At 43.4% G+C, this 21585-nt stretch overlaps 1 protein-coding gene across 5 annotated transcripts in view; it reads right to left on the minus strand.

The window, feature by feature from the left end:
• Positions 1-21585, minus strand: part of RABGAP1L (RAB GTPase activating protein 1 like) — a 268486-nt gene that overhangs the window by 89345 nt on the left and 157556 nt on the right. The gene's annotated exons all lie outside the window — the stretch shown is intronic.

The following is a 21585-nucleotide window of genomic DNA, read 5'->3' on the forward strand; positions in this document are numbered from 1 at the left end:
TTTGGGAAGCGTTTTCCAAAAACTTGTGAACACAATTCGAGATTACCTGGCACGATAGGGTAACAAAGCTCTGACGTACAGTACCATCTTACATTATGCAGTTTAAGATTTAGGCTAGGAATTAAAAAGAATCTGTCACCAGGTTTTTGCTACCCCTTTTCAGATCAGCGATCTGCCACTTACTGGGCTGCTTTCTGCAGTTTTGGCACAATCACCGTTTTCTCTGCTGCAGATCTTTCAGTTCTCTAAATGCTGATCTCTGTCTAACCCCGCCTATACCACCGATTGGCAGCTTTCTGTATAGACTGTGCATAGGCAGAAAGCTGCCAAATCAGTGCTGGGGGCGTGCTTAGAGGACTATTAAACCTGGCAGCAGGTTTCATAGTCCTCTAGTGATCATCTACTTCTGATGTGAATTATAAAAAGTACACTATGAAGCTCATTAAGTGACACATCACTGGAATCAGGGTCTCTGTCCCTACATTATGTTGCTCTCAAATTAAAACCTGATGACAGGTTCCCTTTAAGAGCATATGTATGTCGTGAGCTCCTATGCTCCCCCTGGTGGAGGCTGCAAGCAGTCAGAATTTATCGAATTTGAAGGTTTGTATAATTTATAAAAATGACATGGTATATGCTACTGGATAAAGATACTGAACCTTTATAAAAGGTCTGTCTCTGCTTTGGAGAACTCATTTTTCAAACAATTAAGAAATTTGAAGTTCAGGACATTTTTAGGATTGTCATTCATCGGGCAGAGCAGAGAGTGGCTAAGAGGTATCATTTCATCTCCCTACATGTTTGTGCACAAGAAAATCAAATTTAACAAAAGCCATGTAATACTTCACTTCCCCTGCAGTAGAAAAGAACACTTGCTACCAGTGTTCCAAAAAAAAAAAAAAAAGGTATTGCCAAGTTTACAACGCCAGTAAAAAAAATATTTCATAATCTAAAATTATCTTAAAGGCATTTACAGGATTATAAAAACAAATCATAAAATGTATAAACTGCCATGATGTCAATAATATTAGTGAAGACATAATCAGTCTGTCTGTACAGCATTAACTATGCAAAACCTGAAACGTTAACAGCAGAAAATGCCCCGAGGCAAAAGTATTAAACAGAAGAAAAAAATAAATAAAGCTACGAAAAACAGCAACAACCTAAAATTATAAATGATTTCTGGTCTTGGAAATGTGGGATTTTCAGCTCTGAGGCTCACAAAAAATAATAATGAATAAACTCAATAAAAATTTAATATATCAGGAAAGCTAAATCTAGATTATTCGACTGCAAGCGTAAAAGAAATAAAAAAAATGCATAAAATAAAAATGATGTATTATATAAAAAAAGACTTATTGGAAATAAGGAGCCAAGAATGAGCGATTTGGAAGCAACACGAACATCGCAATTGAATCAGATGAGACCTAAATTACCGTCATTTTCGGGCTGAAAATGCTTCACGTTGATCCACTGACATATTGTTTCCTCTTTACAGTTTCGTCGGCTGGCTTGACTTCCCTGTAGAAGGTGTCAATTACTTGTGCTAAGGAGCTTCACGCTTGTTCTCGGCAGCACATTGTTCTGAAGCAGCGAGCTGTCTATCTTAGTACTTGTCAGAGTAAACGTGTGGGAAAGCAAGGAACAAAAAAAAAAAAATGAAATGGCCCGTCTAACGGCTCCCAAAATGATTCTGTCTGCTAAGGCAGACTCTATGTCACTTCTAGAGAGGGCTGCTGTCACCTGCATCCAGCGGCAAAAGCCATTTTGTGCGCTGAACTATCGCTGATCTGTACGTAAACTATCACAATGAATCGCTGATGGAAAAAACGGTTATTTTCATGTACATTGCAAAGTGGGGGTACAAAAAACTTAACTTTGTAATTTACTTGTGTATTCAAGAAAGAAGCCATTTTTTTATTTTATTGCTTACTGCTCATTGGCCAAGCTACAGACCACCCCTGCAAGACTAGCAGAGGTGGCTGAAGTCTAAAAGATCTTGTAAGCGCTGCTCAGAAGGGAGCTGGAGCACACTGTTAGCTCCGGATCTGTGCAGCTTCAGTGCCCCTGCGCTCCTCCATGATGCCTCCACTTTTGGACAAACAATGTGACAATGCCACCAAACTGTCCATCATCAGGAGGCAGGGAAGCACTGTGCTCGGGTGCTAACCGAATGTCTTCGGCGTGCTCGAAAAATATGTTTGAGTCCTCGCGGCTGCATGTCTCGCGGCTGTTCGACAGCCGCAACATATGCATTGATTGCGTAACAAACAGGCAATCCCTGCATGTGTTGTGCCTGTCGAACAGCCGTGACTCGTGAGACATGCAGCCACGGGGACTTAAAAATATTTTTCGAGCACGCCGAAGACATTCGGTTAGCACCCGAGCATGCTCAGATAACGCCTTATCCCAGCACGCTCGCTCATCACTAGTCAGAGTCTGACCACAGGGACCGCCACTATACACAAGATTTGGGTTTTCTGTCCCCGCTCTGTTGATGGAGTGGTATTGTACATGTGCTTTACCTCTCTGCTTTTTGGAAGTCATAACTTTTTATTTTATCACTAACATGCCTGTATGAGGCTCTGTTTTAAGGATATCAAATAGTATTTTTTTTTTTAGTACCGCTTCAGGGTACATATACATTACAGTGTAGTTTCTACAGAAAAAAAAAAAATCTTTAATCATAAATATTGGGAAAAAAAAGTTTTTCATTTTTTACTGTTTATGTTTCACACCAAATAAACTTTGGTGTGAAAAAAAAAACTTTTGATACTAATAAAAAAAAATAAAAAAAATCAGGTTTTCGATTTCTTCCTTTTTCATATTTGGTAAGATATATATGTGAATCAGAAGAACTATACTACATTTCTAATTGGAGGTATTGGGATAGGATCTTGGAGATGGGAATGCCCCTTTTAACTTTGCATGTAAAAAGCAAACAATAAAAAATGTGTGTATGTGAAGTTTTACATAGCCTTTACAGAGCTTTAATTGTCTAAAATTCATGATTCCCGCTCCCCCGAGGACACAATAGTTATTAGAGTCCTATAGGAAATATGACCGTTCACATTGCTAATTCAGTTGTGTACAACAAACAAAAATAAATATGTTGATGATGGATGCAGCCAATATCAGACGCCGGGAGCTGCGACGGTGACGAAGCCGTGGAACTGGTAAGGCTGAGTAGAGCGAGGGGTCTGAAATTTTCTGAAAGCTGGCAACTCTTTTAATCAATAAAACCACACTGATGGTAACTGGTATGATCCCTTACCACAGCCACAACCCCTCCATCCCTTATCCTGCTCCCTTGGTCCAGGATACTTAACGGGTCTGTCCATCTTTGTAATTGGGTGTCTTTAGAAATGTTGCCCGTTTGGCTGCAGGATGAGTTCCCACTTACGGGGGTCAGACATGTTATCTTTATATATCAGATGTGTTGGCAACGTATAGGTATGACCAGTTCTCCTCCGGCTCTTGTTGGTGCAGCTTTCCTCAGAGACTACACCGATCTCCAGTCCATACAATGGTGTATGGTGGAGCAGCGTGTGACCGGACCTGTCCATCAGACTTGTCGAATTGAAAACCTTACATGAGAAAACTACATGGAAGAGACCGATGGACAGGACGGGAAATGCCCACGAGGCCAACCATGGGCTGGGCTAGGTCAAGATGGTCGGAAACAGAAAAGGACCAGCGGGGACCAGGGAAGGGCTGGAATGGAAACTGCAGGGGATCAGTGAAGAAGAGGGTCTCTGCTATCTTTTTTTTTTTTTTATCTGCTGGACAACCCTCTATAAAGGCTTAATTGAGTACAATAAATATGATTGATATTCAGATCCTTTAAATGCCTACGCTCCTTCCTTTTTATTACGTCTTTTTCAATTTTTTTTTTTCTTCCAACACGATTATGTTAGAACATGCAAAGAGACTCGAAGAGCTCCTACCCTGGAGGCCTCCACGCTACATTTCCCACCAGCTAATTTGCCAATGTTCAGAGGACAGTCTCATAATTAGAGGGCCAGAGGGGCCGTCCTCCTGGTTGGGGGACCTGCTGACTTCTCATTTACACGTTGGGCATCACGCTGAGTCTTTGGGAATCCGTCCATCATAGAACATTCATATTTCATAAGCAGATTCCTCCAGGGGCAGCTCTCACACCATCATCTATACACATCACGAAAATCAGCAAAAATAGACAATTATTAATTTTCTCTTTTCCACTTTACCAAAAAGGTTTGATCAAAATTTCTTACACTTGGGCTGCTTTCACACATCCAACATTCATGATCATCATCCAAGTACAGACTGCGATATCTGGACCGGTCACAGGTTTACCCCCTACATCCCATTACAAAGCTTCCCAAACCCTCCCCCGGTCTCTGTAACCACCTTACTCAGTCACTGGCACCAGTGAAGACACGTTGGTCAACACATAGGGGTGAACATGTATCCTCTGTGACCAATCATTCACTGCTGTAATGACACATTGGTCGTAGCTGCGGCTAGTGACTGACTGCAGCGGTTATGTAGCAGGATGGAAAACGCAAAAGGTGCAGAAACCAATGGAGGATGGATTGATTGATTGACAATATTATTTGACAGTTTTTGAGAACATTTTAAGTGGGCAGGCAATAGACAAGTGATAAATGTTTTCTTTATAGTAGGCCTGTGATTTTAGAGGACTGTCCTGAAATTAGGACCCTCTTTTACCAGCTAAGAATTCCCTGTTTAGTGGATAAATTCTCTAAACTAAGCAATACCTTAAAAGGAACAGTCGGAGCAAAAGTGATAATCTGGGTTATGCCAAGTGCAGGTCACAGGAGGTGAAGAATCACACAGGAATTCAAGGAACACACACAATAAATTCTTGCACCACCTTAGGATCTGCACTACATAGTCCTTTTTCATGGTATTCCTATAATGTCTTTTTATTTTATTTATCCAAAAATGAGAACGCAAGAAACACAATCCTGTATCAGTGCATAGAAAAGACAACAAAACTTTATGAACATGGTCAACTGATCCTACGGAGGGACAACAAATAATACGAGATTTGCTATTCCCAATGGGGTTTATTTTTATACTTTTTTACTTTTTCAATCAGGTCTCCAGAAATCCAAAAGTTCTAAAGAGACTATAAATAGTGGAGAATGTATCCGAAATATCAAAGAATCTGAAAAAGGAAGTTTGCCAATTTGTAATTCTGGAAGAAAAAAAAGAGCACGTTGGCCCTTGACGTACGGAGTTATTATTTAAAGCAGAAGTACACTTTTACAAAACTTGGAGACCTATCAGAAGTTTTGTCTGGTGGAGGTCCGGGATCTGTTCGATATAAATAAGGAAGCAGAGATACATGGCGGAGCACAGCTCTCCTCCGACACTAGAGGAGGACTCCAGGAATGATCTATTGAGTCTGTCTCCAGTATTGGAGGAGCTGAGCAGTTCTGCAATGTGTCACGATCATTGTAGCCTATAAACACGATCTGTGTACAGGCAGAAAATGGCCCCAATGTAAGTGCCAATGTGCAAAGTGAAGCATGGCCTCACTTTGCTGAAAATGTTTCTTCTTTTTCCTTCTGTTGGGACTCGGTGTGCTTTCACATTGCGCTTAGTTACACGCTCGGTGGCCTCGTCCATGTGTCCACCTCCAATAGGAGAACATGCCTGAAAATGATGTCGGTCAGAGCACGTTCGCTCTGTCGGCATCATTATGGTGTACCGCCCGAATCCCATTTTGCGAGTAGTTCGGACGTAAGCCCCGACGGTCACTTCTTTTAAACGCTTGTCGTCTTTGGAGGAACAAAACAAAAAGACTGAACATAAGAACAGCAAGTCGTTTTTAGATAGAATTTAATGTGTTCAGTCTTTTGATCATTTAGCCGGCGCTTTTTCAGGTGGGTCGGGGAACAAAATCCGCCTGAAAAAGACGTGGTTTGTTCATACACTAACTCCGAAAACTGCTCTCTCCAGTCTTTATCAAGAACTTCTTTTTGGCTTATTTTGTTTTTTTATGGCATCCTAAAAAAACAACAAAAAAAACAACTACGGTAAGTATTACAGAAAGTTGTTTATCGTCAGCTTGTAGTAAGGGTCTGGATGGTCTGCGGTTTCATTATTTTCTATTTGTCAGCTCCATGGCTCTCTCGTAGAGGAAATGTTTGGAATGACACAGTATCGGAATGTGACAATATCATAGGGAATAACAAGGAGTAGACCGATGCTCTTCGGATGCTTGTGCCCAACGTGCCATACCTAAAAGACCTTTAGCATCCTATGAGAAGGCGAAAGACGTGTCGACAGCTGCGCGATAACATTCACGTCTGGTGGCAGACCTCGGTGGCCACGCTAATTAAAATTCCGTGTGCCCAAGTTGCCATGGCAGCAGCGTGTCTCCGAACAATACCTCGGCAGCAGCGGAGGGAATGCACCAGGGCTGATGTGTGTATTTCCACCAGGATGAAAAAAGAAAAAAAAACAACGGTGATAATATGGCTTAAGCTTTCCTAATGCAAACAATGGAGGACAATTCTGAGATCTGTACAAGATGGAAAAAAAAAATAAAATAAAAAATTGACATCAGGTCATGCATTGGCACAGTGGTTCGGCAGAAGCTGACGGCGGGCACCTCGTAGGCATTTTCTTGGATTCGTAAAACATTAAGGTTTTTTTTTTTTCCTCTGACTAAGCAAAGTCTGCAGCCACTTCAGATTCTGGCTGGGGCAGCACTGGCAGGAAAATAGTTAATGGCAGCAGCCTCTTGATAAAGGAGCTGCCAAGCTTGGCGGCAGCTAAAAATAGGCGCGAGTTTGCCATCTGCTTTTCTATTCCTGAGCTGGCAGCAGCTTCACGCTCCGCCGATGCCAGCCCCCCTGTTGCTCGCTATCCAGCGGCAACAGCAAATAATAGAGTGAGCTGAGGATAATAAGGTGTTTGTCCGAAGTGCAGCAGATCCGATTAATCGACCCTTTTAACTGTTCAAAGCTAAGTGACAATGAATGAGCGCAGCCGGGTTATGTTTTCATAGTATAATATGGACCGTCATATATAAACCATAGGGATGAAAAGGTGGAATAACTAGAATTAGGAAAAGCTTTGATCCCTGGTAAGATTCGTGAATGTATCTCTATAATAGGATCATGTAGCTAGATACTTCTGTTTAAAAGGATCAGAAAGTAAAATTCAGCATTGGGATCCTGGGGTCCAGGGGAATATAAAACAATAGAAGAATATATATTGATATTCACTCCCACCATTCGGGTCCCAGCTCCAGTGATGCCAATTTAGGAGGTCTCTGCTGAACCCAGGAGCAGTGAGGTTACCGACCACCAGTGACTTGACCACTGCAGTCGATGATTGGCTGCAGGGTCTAGAGAAGCCAATCTGAGATTAGGTTACTGGTGGTTGGTGACATCACTGCTTCCGACCCTAGAAAGGACCACTGGAGCCGAACATGTATACTTATTGTTTTATCCACGCCCATACTGTTAACTATACATTGGAGACGTGTTAAATGACGACCAATCGGCAACAGGTTTGGCGGTCATTTAAAAACCTAGGTAGACATTTCGACAGGACGACAGCCCCTTCTGATGTGCACAGGACGATCAGTAGTGGATCACCTGTCAGCAATGGTCCTATTTGCGGATGAGAACAATGTTACTCGTTTCCGAAAGTTGTGCACCATTGAGGTTCTCATACACATTAGATGAAAGTCGGACGGTTTCACCAATCAAAAGTCTAACACTTGATCCTTTTGCTTTCACAGGAGATGAGACAAGGAAAGAGGAATCAGAAACTTTGTCCACTGACAACACACGAACCCTCGACCGAGAGCTCTCATATGTATGGTCAGCTTTAACATAACTAGTTGACAACTTATACAGAACCCAATAAAGTTCCTTTAGTTGTCAGAAATGCAAATCAGCAAAGCTAAGATTATAATGTATCCTATTTGACGGTTAATGACTGTTCATGCCAACTGCACCGTGATATGATCATGCTATACAGAATTTACCCAAGCAGAATATCGCAAGCGGTAAAATATCACTGCTTCAATTCCAGAGTGTAAAACATAAGGGCATGGCACGCAGACCGCAAGCTAGGCGACAGCAGTTTTGCTTTACTGCACTCTTGCCTAGGTTTCATCACGAGGCACGGCTCACTACGAGTCCAGAGGAAGCTTTCAGTACAGCGAAACGGCCATGGCCGAGCTAGTGGTCTGCGTTCCATGCCCGTATGTTTCATGCTTCTGGATGGAAGAAGTTTTATTTTCCTCCGATGTCAGCCGCTTCCTTTATCATGATTCTTGCATTGAACTTAATCCCGATAAGTTAACCGCTGTCATAGTGATCAGTCGTCAGCTGCAGAAAATCCTAAATCGCACTTTTTTTGTTGTTGTTGCACGTTGTGTTTGCAGCGCCGCTACAGAATTGAAGCAGATGTCAAGGCGTGAAATCCGCAGTGAAAATCTGCAGCGTGATTTGACATGCCGTTAATTGGAAATCTTCAGTGACGGTCACCCTTCAGTGTGTATTTGTTTCTGCTTTGTGTGGATGGGATTTCATAGCATTTGTCCTCAATGTTGGTGGTGCAAAACTTGCAGATGCACATTTGTCCGGAGCGGCGAATGGCTGAATTTTGGGGCTTCTAGAAGTTGGGCCCCACAAGTCTGACATCAATCATCAATATAGAAGTTAACCCCTTTAATATTTTATAGTGATCCTTCATAGTAGAATGTAATCACATACTACATAGAAATGCAGTCTCTTTTAATTCTAAATTTTATACTTTTATTTTTTCAGTCTGCCATTTAAACAAAGTATTTTTCACCCACTCTTGTATTAAACTGTTTTTTTTTATATAAGACATATCCCCCACTAAATGACTCAGAGAATCAGTACAGATCGTCTCAAAAGTCACAGTAAATCAGAACTGCATGGAAACGTACATTACAGCTCTGGGGGCGGACAGAAACTCCAAACTATCGAGTCTTAATTCCCAGTAAATAGTGTCCAAAATCATTCAGAATGGATGGCTCGTCTACGTACCGAGGAGGGTGAACAGCTATGGAGCCGCCTTTCTCAGCGGCGTCGTTAGGTTATAGTCCGCGTTCTCACGTTGCTACAGCCAAAAATGACTGCACTTGTTGGCAGAGGGCACGGGCCACGCAAAACTAAATCAAGTTAAATAAACTTTTAAGACTTTTATTAGGTACGTCTAATTGTATGTTTTCAGGGGGGAATACATCGGGAAATAAAGGACGGACATCAGCAAAAAATTAACGCCCAACATAGGAAAGGTTCCCTGCTAAAATCCCTGCTAGGGAAAGAGTTGCAGTATTTTCTTGACTTTCTTTTTCCTACCACTGAAGTAAATGGCTAAAAAAAAAATGTTTACTAGAAACAACAAAGGGGTCATGTTGGTATTCGGCAAAACAAAAATAATAATTTGAATCAATTTTCTCGCCATATAACTTAAAGGTAGCCATCGTTTTATTTTTAATTTCCTGAATTAATAGTACATGTGAAAATAAGAAGCTTTGTAATCTATCTTATCAGGTAAATCTGCTTCTTTCTCCTCATGGACTTATTTTTTTAATCTAAATTCAAGGGTGAAATCTATAAAATCTGTATTCAGTGAAGATAGATTTCCCATTACTGAGATAGGAGATGACAGTTGGTGCTCATACTATTCTATGGAGGAGGAAGGAACTAGAGGCCGGACACAGACATTCTACGGCAAGTTGTCCTAAAATATCAGTTACAATTATTTTTTTTTAATCCGTTGAGTTGAAGTGCAAGTTTCAAGAGAACTTGCAGCAGGATGTCCGTTGTTGTGAATTTGGATTCTGGGCTCCCCCGGTGGCCGCTTGTGGAATTGGACTTGTCATCCTCTTTCCTGTTTCACCTGGTTCCATCAGTAGTGGGTGTCGCTATTTAAGCTCATTTCTCTGGTGGTTTCTTGCCGGTCAACAATGTTATCTGATGCCTCTCAGTGCTTGTTCCTGCTTCTAGACAACTACTAGATAAGTTGGACTTTTGTCCATGTTTTGTTTTGCCTATTTGTTCCAGTTCACAGCTGAAGTTTTGTTACTGTGTCTGGAAAGCTCTCGTTGATCAGGGATTGCTACTCTGGCGTTATGAGTTAATGCCAGAGTTTAAGGTAATCTCTGGATGGTGTTTTGTTAGTGTTTTTCTGCTGACCATGAAAGTATACTATCTGTCTTCTGCTATCTAGTAAGCGGACCTCAAATTTGCTAAGACTATTTTCCTGCTGCGTTTGTTGTTTCATCTGAACTCACCGTCATTATATGTGGGGGGCTACTGTCTTCTTTGGAATATTTCTCTAGAGGTGAGCCAGGTCTTATATTTCCCTCTGCTAGCTATTTAGGTCTTAGGCCAGAGCTGGGCATCTAGCGATAAATAGGAAATGCTACCTGGCTATTTCTAGTTGCGCGGCAGGCTTAGTTCATGGTCAGTATAGTTCCATCTTCCGAGAGCTTGTCCCTCTATAGGCTTGCTATGATCTCTGCCTGCAGAGATCATGACAGTTTGACCGGCCAATAAAGTGTTAAAGACCCAGGTTGAGAAAGGAGAGTTATAAGAAGTCTGCTGGAATTGTTTTTTTTTTTTTTTTTTTTTTTTTTTCCTCCAGTCTGCCTTGCTGCAGTCTTTTTTCTCTCTCTCCTCCTAATCTCTGTATGCTCTGTGTGCACCTGATAATAATGGATCTCCAGAGTGTAACTGCGGGTTTGAATAATCTCATCACGAAAGTACAAAATTTACAAGATTTTGTGGTACATGCTCCGGTATCTGAGCCGAGAATTCCTTTGCCGGAGTTCTTCACAGGGAATAGAGCTAGCTTCCAGAATTTCCGAAATAATTGTAAGCTTTATTTGTCCCTGAAGTCTCGTTCAGCTGGAGACCCTGCTCAGCAGGTTAGGATTGTGATTTCCTTGCTCAGGGGTGACCCTCAAGATTGGGCCTTCTCATTGCCAGCAGGGGATCCTGCGTTACGCGATGTGGATGCGTTTTTTCTGGCCTTGGGCTTGCTTTATGAGGAACCTCATTTGGAACTTCAGGCAGAAAAAACTTTGATGGCACTATCTCAGGGGCAAGACGAAGCTGAAGTTTTCTGCCAAAAATTCCGTAAATGGTCTGTGCTTACTCAGTGGAATGAGTGCGCCTTGGCGGCAACTTTCAGAGAAGGTCTCTCTGATGCCGTTAAGGATGTTATGGTGGGGTTCCCTTTGCCTGCAGGTCTGAATGAGTCCATGACAATGGCTATTCAGATTGATAGGCGTCTGCGGGAGCGCAAACCGGTGCACCATCTGGCGGTGTCTATGGAAAAGACGCCAGAAAGTATGCAGTGTGATAGAATTCTGTCCAGGAGCGAGCGACAGAATTTTAGACGGAAGAATGGATTGTGTTTCTATTGTGGGGATTCTACTCATGTTATATCAGCATGCTCTAGGCGTACAAAGAAGCTTGATAAGTCTGTTTCCATTGGCACCATTCAGTCTAAGTTTATTTTGTCTGTAACCCTGATTTGCTCTTTGTCATCCATTGCCACGGACGCCTATGTTGACTCTGGCGCCGCTCTGAGTCTTATGGATTGGTCCTTTGCCAATCGTTGTGGTTTTGATTTAGAGCCTTTGGAGACTCTTATTCCTCTGAAGGGGATTGACTCCACCCCATTGGCTAATAATAAACCACAATACTGGACACAAGTAACCATGCGTATCAATCCGGATCACCAGGAGATTATTCGTTTCCTGGTGCTGTATAATTTACATGACGATTTGGTACTGGGATTGCCATGGTTGCAGTCTCACAACCCAGTCTTGGACTGGAGAGCAATGTCTGTGTTGAGCTGGGGATGTAAGGGTATTCATGGGGACGTACCTTTGGTTTCTATTTCGTCGTCCATTCCCTCTGAAGTCCCTGAGTTCCTCTCTGATTATCAAGACGTCTTTGACGAACCCAAGCTTGGGTCGTTACCTCCGCACCGTGAGTGCGATTGTGCCATAGATTTGATACCGGGTTGTAAATATCCAAAGGGTCGTTTGTTTAATTTGTCTGTGCCGGAACATGCTGCTATGCGGGAATATATAAAGGAGTCTTTGGAAAAGGGACATATTCGTCCATCTTCTTCTCCCTTGGGAGCTGGGTTTTTCTTTGTCTCAAAAAAAGACGGCTCTTTGAGACCATGTATTGATTATCGGCTTCTGAATAAGATCACTGTTAAGTATCAATACCCATTGCCATTGCTTACTGATTTGTTTGCTCGTATAGAGGGTGCTAAATGGTTCTCTAAAATTGATCTTCGTGGGGCGTATAATTTGGTGCGGATCAGGCAGGGGGATGAGTGGAAGACCGCATTTAATACGCCCGAGGGCCACTTTGAGTATTTGGTCATGCCTTTTGGTCTTTCTAATGCCCCTTCAGTTTTCCAGTCTTTTATGCATGATATTTTCCGCGATTTTCTGGATAAATTTATGATAATATATCTGGATGATATTCTGATTTTTTCTGATGACTGGGACTCTCATGTCCAGCAGGTCAGGAGAGTTTTTCAGGTTCTGCGGTCTAATTCTTTATGTGTGAAGGGGTCTAAGTGCGTTTTTGGGATCCAGAAAATTTCCTTTTTGGGGTATATTTTTTCTCCCTCTTCCATTGAGATGGATCCCGTCAAGGTGCAAGCTATTTGTGACTGGACTCAGCCCTCCTCTCTTAAGGGTCTTCAGAGATTTTTGGGCTTTGCCAACTTTTACCGCCGATTTATTGCTGGTTTTTCGGATGTCGTTAAACCACTGACTGATTTGACCAGACAAGGCGCTGATGTTGCTAATTGGTCCCCTCATGCTGTAGAGGCCTTTCAGGAGCTTAAGCGCCGTTTTGCCTCTGCCCCTGTGTTGCGTCAGCCTGATGTGAATCTGCCTTTTCAGGTTGAGGTTGACGCTTCGGAGATCGGAGCTGGGGCAGTGTTGTCGCAGAAAGGTTCCGACTGCTCCGTCATTAGGCCTTGTGCCTTCTTTTCTCGCAAATTTTCGCCTGCAGAGCGGAATTATGATGTTGGGAATCGGGAGCTTTTGGCCATGAAGTGGGCGTTTGAGGAGTGGCGCCATTGGCTCGAGGGGGCTAGGCATCAGGTGGTGGTATTGACTGACCACAAAAATTTGATTTATCTTGAGACTGCCAGACGCCTGAGTCCTAGACAGGCGCGCTGGTCTTTATTTTTTTCTCGCTTTAATTTTGTGGTGTCATACCTACCGGGTTCTAAGAATGTTAAGGCAGATGCCCTTTCTAGGAGTTTTGACCCGGACTCTCCTGGTAATTCTGAACCCACAGGTATCCTTAGGGAGGGAGTAATTTTGTCGGCCGTTTCTCCTGATCTGCGGCGGTCCTTGCAAGAGTTTCAGGCGGATAGACCGGATCGTTGTCCGCCTGATAGACTGTTTGTTCCGGATGATTGGACCAGCAGAGTCATCTCTGAGGTACATTCTTCTGCATTGGCAGGTCATCCCGGAATTTTTGGTACCAGGGATTTGGTGGCAAGATCCTTCTGGTGGCCTTCCCTGTCACGAGATGTGCGAGTCTTTGTGCAGTCATGTGACGTTTGTGCTCGGGCCAAGTCTTGTAGTTCTCGGGCTAGCGGACTGCTGTTGCCCTTGCCTGTTCCTAAGAGGCCTTGGACACACATCTCGATGGATTTTATTTCAGATCTGCCTGTTTCCCAGAGGATGTCTGTCATCTGGGTGGTCTGTGACCGTTTCTCTAAAATGGTCCATTTGGTTCCTCTGCCCAAGTTGCCTTCTTCTTCTGAGTTGGTTCCTCTGTTTTTTCAGAATGTTGTCCGATTGCACGGTATTCCTGAGAATATTGTTTCTGACAGAGGTACCCAATTTGTGTCTAGATTTTGGCGGGCATTCTGTGCTAGGATGGGCATAGATTTGTCTTTTTCGTCTGCTTTTCACCCTCAGACTAATGGCCAGACCGAGCGGACTAATCAGACCCTTGAGACATATCTGAGGTGTTTTGTCTCTGCTGACCAGGATGATTGGGTTGCTTTTTTGCCATTGGCAGAGTTCGCCCTCAATAATCGGGCCAGTTCTTCCACCTTGGTGTCCCCGTTTTTCTGTAATTCGGGGTTTCACCCTCGATTTTCCTCCGGTCAGGTGGAATCCTCGGATTGTCCTGGAGTGGATGCGGTGGTGGAGAGATTGCATCACATCTGGGGGCAGGTTATGGACAATTTGAAGTTGTCCCAGGAGAAGACTCAGCGTTTTGCCAACCGTCATCGTCGTGTTGGTTCTCGGCTTTGTGTTGGAGATTTAGTGTGGTTGTCTTCTCGTTTTGTCCCTATGAGGGTCTCTTCTCCTAAGTTTAAACCTCGGTTCATCGGCCCTTATAGAATATTGGAGATTCTTAATCCTGTTTCTTTCCGTTTGGACCTCCCTGCGTCCTTTTCCATTCATAACGTTTTTCATCGGTCGTTATTGCGCAGGTATGAGGTACCTGTTGTACCTTCAGTTGAGCCTCCTGCTCCGGTGTTGGTTGAGGGTGAGTTGGAGTACGTTGTGGAGAAAATTTTGGACTCTCGTGTTTCCAGACGGAAACTCCAGTATCTGGTCAACTGGAAGGGTTACGGCCAGGAGGATAATTCTTGGGTCAATGCATCTGATGTTCATGCTTCTGATCTTGTTCGTGCCTTCCATAGGGCTCATCCTGGTCGCCCTGGTGGATCTGGTGAGGGTTCGGTGCCCCCTCCTTGAGGGGGGGGTACTGTTGTGAATTTGGATTCTGGGCTCCCCCGGTGGCCGCTTGTGGAATTGGACTTGTCATCCTCTTTCCTGTTTCACCTGGTTCCATCAGTAGTGGGTGTCGCTATTTAAGCTCATTTCTCTGGTGGTTTCTTGCCGGTCAACAATGTTATCTGATGCCTCTCAGTGCTTGTTCCTGCTTCTAGACAACTACTAGATAAGTTGGACTTTTGTCCATGTTTTGTTTTGCCTATTTGTTCCAGTTCACAGCTGAAGTTTTGTTACTGTGTCTGGAAAGCTCTCGTTGATCAGGGATTGCTACTCTGGCGTTATGAGTTAATGCCAGAGTTTAAGGTAATCTCTGGATGGTGTTTTGTTAGTGTTTTTCTGCTGACCATGAAAGTATACTATCTGTCTTCTGCTATCTAGTAAGCGGACCTCAAATTTGCTAAGACTATTTTCCTGCTGCGTTTGTTGTTTCATCTGAACTCACCGTCATTATATGTGGGGGGCTACTGTCTTCTTTGGAATATTTCTCTAGAGGTGAGCCAGGTCTTATATTTCCCTCTGCTAGCTATTTAGGTCTTAGGCCAGAGCTGGGCATCTAGCGATAAATAGGAAATGCTACCTGGCTATTTCTAGTTGCGCGGCAGGCTTAGTTCATGGTCAGTATAGTTCCATCTTCCGAGAGCTTGTCCCTCTATAGGCTTGCTATGATCTCTGCCTGCAGAGATCATGACAGTCCGTGTCTTACACTCATCCCTCTTCATAGAATATTATGAGCAGCAACAGTCATCTCCTTTCTCAGTAAAGGGAAAGTCTTTATTAACTGAAAACAGATTTTACTTCTAACCTGGGAGTAAAACAACATCTAGGAGAAAGAAGCAAATTTCTCTGGTAAGATATATTACAAAGGTGATTATTTTTATGTGCATTACTAAGGTAATTTAGGAAAATACAAATATTAAAATGATGGTTACTCTTTAAGGCTACACTTCTGGTTGCCAACCATTATGGTCAAATAGTGGCAATCCCATAATATGATGTCTATGTATATAATGTATATAATCTGAGAGACTGATATGCAAAAAAAACCCCAAAAAACAAAACAAGATGCCTGCGAGTCGTCCGGTCCTAAGGTTTAGTGCACAAGGATTATACTTCAGACATCTACCAAGGGAGCGTACATGTCATTTACCCCTGTGGCTCCCACTACTCCATATAGGTAGTAATGCGTTCATACATGCGGTTTGCTTCGGTTGCTAATTGAATTAACTCTTTCACCAGGGACATCATTTCTCCAGAAGCCAGAAGTGGCAAACATGACTGACTGGCTTACATCCAGCTGCTTTAAGAGCAAGAGAACTCGACAGATTTTTTACTTGAATGGCGTCTTTCCCGAAACATCAAATCGAATGGAGCACAAATATAGTGGATTTAAATCCAACGGCATCGCTATCAACCGCTCCGTTCTGTGTATGACAAACGGTCATCAAAATCAGAATAAGACCATGTGCACAGGCTGAGTATTTGGTGAGTTTTTTACCTCAGTTTTTCTAAGCCAAAACCAAGAGTGGGTGGTAAATACAGAAGTGGTGACGTGTTTCTATTATACTTTCCCTCTGATTGTTCCATTCCTGGTTTTGGCTGACAAATACTGAGGTAAAAAACTGACCAAATACTCAACAAGTGAATGTGGCCTAAGGGTATGTTTCCATGGGGCGTATTCCTTCAGTGTTTGCCGCGGATTGGACGCTAAAAGTCCATGGGGGCTTCACCGACAGATGATGTCGAGGAAGAAAAGTGTCCAACCGGTTGTATTTCCAATCCTTTTATTGTCTTCTGAGATAAGAAGCTTCCAGAAGAGTCAGGCAGCGGCTCTCACATAAGGAACCCAGGCACGCATTGTTGAGCCAGGCAATTTGGTGAATGGGCAGTCACAAAAGATGGCTGTCAGCAGAACAATAGACAGTTCGGCCAACCGCTGTCTAATGTGTCTGGCGTTAGAGAGCATGCACATGGGCATGTTGTAGCTCCATATAAGCTCCGATTTGTATGAATCAGTCTAGAGGGGCCCTACTGTACCTCTGCATCACACAGAGATACACACAGAGGTTTTTTCTGTTGTATTTATACAGGATTTGACCACGTGGTTATCTTAATGGGGTCATCAATGACCAAGATATTGAGATAATCAACGTCAGATTGGTTGAGGTGCCAGACGTCGGACCCCTTATATTGATGACCTATCTTAAGAATAGGTCATCAATTCCTTAGGGTACCGTCACACATTGAAATTTTCATCGCTGCGACGGTACGATTCGTGACGTCGCAGCGTCGTATAATCATCGCTCCAGCGTCGTAGACTGCGGTCACACGTTGCAATCACGGCGCTGGAGCGATGCCGAAGTCCCCGGGTAACCAGGGTAAACATCGGGTAACTAAGCGCAGGGCCGCGCTTAGTAACCCGATGTTTACCCTGCTTACCAGCGTAAAAGTAAAAAAACAAACAGTACATACTCACCCGTCGGTGTCCTTCAGGTCCCTTGCCGTCTGCTTCCTGCTCTGAGTGCAGCCGTACAGTGAGAGCAGAGCGCAGCACTGCTGTGATCTGCTCTCACTTTCCGGCCGGCACTCAGAGCAGGAAGCAGACGGCAAGGGACCTGAAGGACACCGACGGGTGAGTATGTACGGTTTGTTTTTTTACGTTTACGCTTGTAACCAGGGTAAACATCGGGTTACTAAGCGCGGCCCTGCGCTTAGTTACCCGATGTTTACCCTGGTTACAAGCGAAGACATCGCTGGATCGCTGTCACACACAACGATCCAGCGATGTCAGCGGGTGATCAAGCGACGAAAGAAAGTTCCATACGATCTGCTACGACGTACGATTCTCAGCAGGATCCCTGATCGCTGCTGCGTGTCAGACACTGCGATATCGTAACGATATCGCTAGAACGTCACGAATCGTAACGTCGTAGCGATGGAAATTTCAATGTGTGACGGTACCCTTAGTCCTGGACAACTCCTTTAATTATGTACAGTGGGGCAAAAAAGTATTTAGTCAGTCAGCAATAGTGCAAGTTCCACCACTTAAAAAGATGAGAGGCGTCTGTAATTTACATCATAGGTAGACCTCAACTATGGGAGACAAACTGAGACAAAAAAATCCAGAAAATCACATTGTCTGTTTTTTTATCATTTTATTTGCATATTATGGTGGAAAATAAGTATTTGGTCAGAAACAAACAATCAAGATTTCTAGCTCTCACAGACCTGTAACTTCTTCTTTAAGAGTCTCCCCTTTCCTCCACTCATTATCTGTAGTAATGGCACCTGTAAACTTGTTATCAGTATAAAAAGACACCTGTGCACACCCTCAAACAGTCTGACTCCAAACTCCACTATGGTGAAGACCAAAGAGCTGTCAAAAAACACCAGAAACAAAATTGTAGCCCTGCACCAGGCTGGGAAGACTGAATCTGCAATAGCCAACCAGCTTGGAGTGAAGAAATCAACAGTGGGACCAATAATTAGAAAATGGAAGACATTCAAGACCACTGATAATCTCCCTCGATCTGGGGCTCCACGCAAAATCCCACCCCGTGGGGTCAGAATGATCACGAGAACGGTGAGCAAAAATCCCAGAACCACGCGGGGGGACCTTGTGAATGAACTGCAGAGAGCTGGGACCAATGTAACAAGGCCTACCATAAGTAACACACTACGCCACCATGGACTCAGATCCTGCAGTGCCAGACGTGTCCCACTGCTTAAGCCAGTACATGTCCGGGCCCGTCTGAAGTTTGCTAGAGAGCATTTGGATGATCCAGAGGAGTTTTGGGAGAATGTCCTATGGTCTGATGAAACCAAACTGGAACTGTTTGGTAGAAACACAACTTTTCGTGTTTGGAGGAAAAAGAATACTGAGTTGCATCCATCAAACACCATACATACTGTAAAGCAAGGTGGTGGAAACATCATGCTTTGGGGCTGTTTCTCTGCAAAGGGGCCAGGACGACTGATCCGGGTACATGAAAGAATGAATGGGGCCATGTATCGTGAGATTTTGAGTGCAAACCTCCTTCCATCAGCAAGGGCATTGAAGATGAAACGTGGCTGGGTCTTTCAACATGACAATGATCCAAAGCACACCACCAGGGCAACGAAGGAGTGGCTTCGTAAGAAGAATTTCAAGGTCCTGGAGTGGCCTAGCCAGTCTCCAGATCTCAACCCTATAGAAAACCTTTGGAGGGAGTTGAAAGTCCGTGTTGCTAAGCGAAAAGCCAAAAACATCACTGCTCTAGAGGAGATCTGCATGGAGGAATGGGCCAACATACCAACAACAGTGTGTGGCAACCTTGTGAAGACTTACAGAAAACGTTTGACCTCTGTCATTGCCAACAAAGGATATATTACAAAGTATTGAGATGAAATTTTGTTTCTGACCAAATACTTATTTGCCACCATAATATGCAAATAAAATGATAAGAAAACAGACAATGTGATTTTCTGGATTTTTTTTTCTCAGTTTGTCTCCCATAGTTGAGGTCTACCTATGATGTAAATTACAGACGCCTCTCATCTTTTTAAGTGGTGGAACTTGCACTATTGCTGAATGACTAAATACTTTTTTGCCCCACTGTAAGTAGAAGCACTTCTTCTAAGGCAGAATATCGTCAAAATATGGAGTCGTACATATGTCCATGTGTCTGCCGCTGCAACGGTGATAAATTGACTTTCTGGATACAGTCTCTGACCGCAAAACATCTGTCACTGCTATCTGCAGGAGACGCCCGTGAATGAAATAACCCATTTTGAGCACTTCAAGGACAACACTTCGTCAGTCAGACATGTCACATTGGTGAGGCAGCTGGGACTCACAGATACGGAGAATGAGCGAGTCCTGGAGCAAATTGTTAACGAAACCGCATGGCCACCTCTCCATTGAAATCCAATAGGAAGTATGGAAATCTACAGGTGCTACGACTCCAAGGTTGTAAGTAATGCAAGAAGACGTCAAGGTCCGGCAGAACAGTGTGGGTCACAAATCCTCTGGGTACTGGAATAGTCTCCCATAAAATAAATAAATACCTCTTTACAAAGGTAATCTGGGATTTAATCTGTTGGAACACAGGTGTATTAGGTCTTCATACAACTTTTATGGAGTTGTGTGAATAAACCCTTAACATAAATAGACCAATATCTGATTGCACAATTGCATTTGTCGCTGATATTTCAAGAGCTGACCCTATACCTGAACAGAAATGAAAATCTAATATATAAAGCTGAATGTGTGTGTGTGTGTATGTATGTATGTATGTATGTATGTCCGGGATTGGCATCTGAACCGTAGCAGCTACAGCCACAAAATTTTGCACAGTCACACGTCTGGACCCCGAGAGCGTCATAGGCTATGTTGTGAGGTGAAATTTTAACCCCGCGCTTTCCAATTCACCAAACAATTTTGCCCCTATCTACATAATGGGGAAAAAGTGAAAGGAAAAGTGTTGGAGGCGTCGCAGCTACAGGCACAAAATTTTGCACAGTCACACGTCTGGACCCTGAGAGCGTCAAAGCTATATTGTGAGGTGAAATTTTAACCCCGCGCTTTCCAAGTCACCAAACAATTTTGCCCCTATCTACATAATGGGGAAAAAATGAAAGGAAAAGTGTTGGAGGCAAATTAACAGCTGCCAGATGTGAACAAGGGGGACTTAAAGAATGACAGCGATGGCACCAAAGAGTATATACTGTACAGTTGCTAAGGTGGGGCCCCAACATGGGATAATCACACCACCACGGGGATATGAACACACACACAAAATGCGCCACACACTACCACGTGCTCGAACACATATACCACCCTCAGTGCACATTTCACCACACATACACCAACCTCGCCACATAAAAGTAGAAACACAAAAGTCGCCGCTCAAAACTCGCCACGCGCAAAACTCTCCACATGCAAAACTCGCCACACGTGCAAAACTCGCCACACGCAAAACTTGCACACGCAGAAAAATTGCCACACGCAGAAAAATTGCCACATGCACAAAAGTTGCAACACATGCAAAAGTTGCCTCACACAAAACTTGCACATACTCAAAAGGCACCACACATAAAACTCGCCACGCGCAAAACTCGCCATGCGCAAAACTTGCTGCACACAACTTGCTACACTAACCTGTCACATGCAACTCGACACACAAAAAGTTGCTACACGCATGTCGCCACACAAAACTCATCTCACAAAAGTCCCTACATGCATGTCGCCACACGCAACTCAACACACACAACTTGACACACGAAACTCGCCCTAAAACACACACAAGTCTGGTATCCTTCAAAAATAAAAATCTGATTAATAAGCAGACAAACTACAAGAGCAACAAATGTACCATATAGGAATCCGGCAGCTGTCAGTCACATGACCAGTCTATTATGTGTATGTGTGAGCTAATATATACTGCCAGGGGGTGGGCTTACTGTTGGCTGGGGATTTATCAGGCTGCCATTTTAGCTTACAAATACTGAGGTAAAAATACTGACCAAATAACGTGTGAACGAGGGCTAATACAGGAGGAGATGGCATACAGCTATATACTATATACAGGAGATGACACACAGGTATATACTATTTACAGGGGAGATGACACACAGGTATATACTATATACAGGAGGAGATGACACACAGATATATACTATATACAGGAGAGATGACACACAGGTATATACTATATAGAGGAGGAGATGACATACAGGTACATACTACATACAGGAGGAGATGACATACAGGTATATACTATATACAGGAGGAG

Source organism: Ranitomeya variabilis, chromosome 8, assembly GCF_051348905.1.
Source record: "Ranitomeya variabilis isolate aRanVar5 chromosome 8, aRanVar5.hap1, whole genome shotgun sequence".
In the NCBI taxonomy this organism is placed as follows: Eukaryota; Metazoa; Chordata; class Amphibia; order Anura; family Dendrobatidae; genus Ranitomeya; species Ranitomeya variabilis.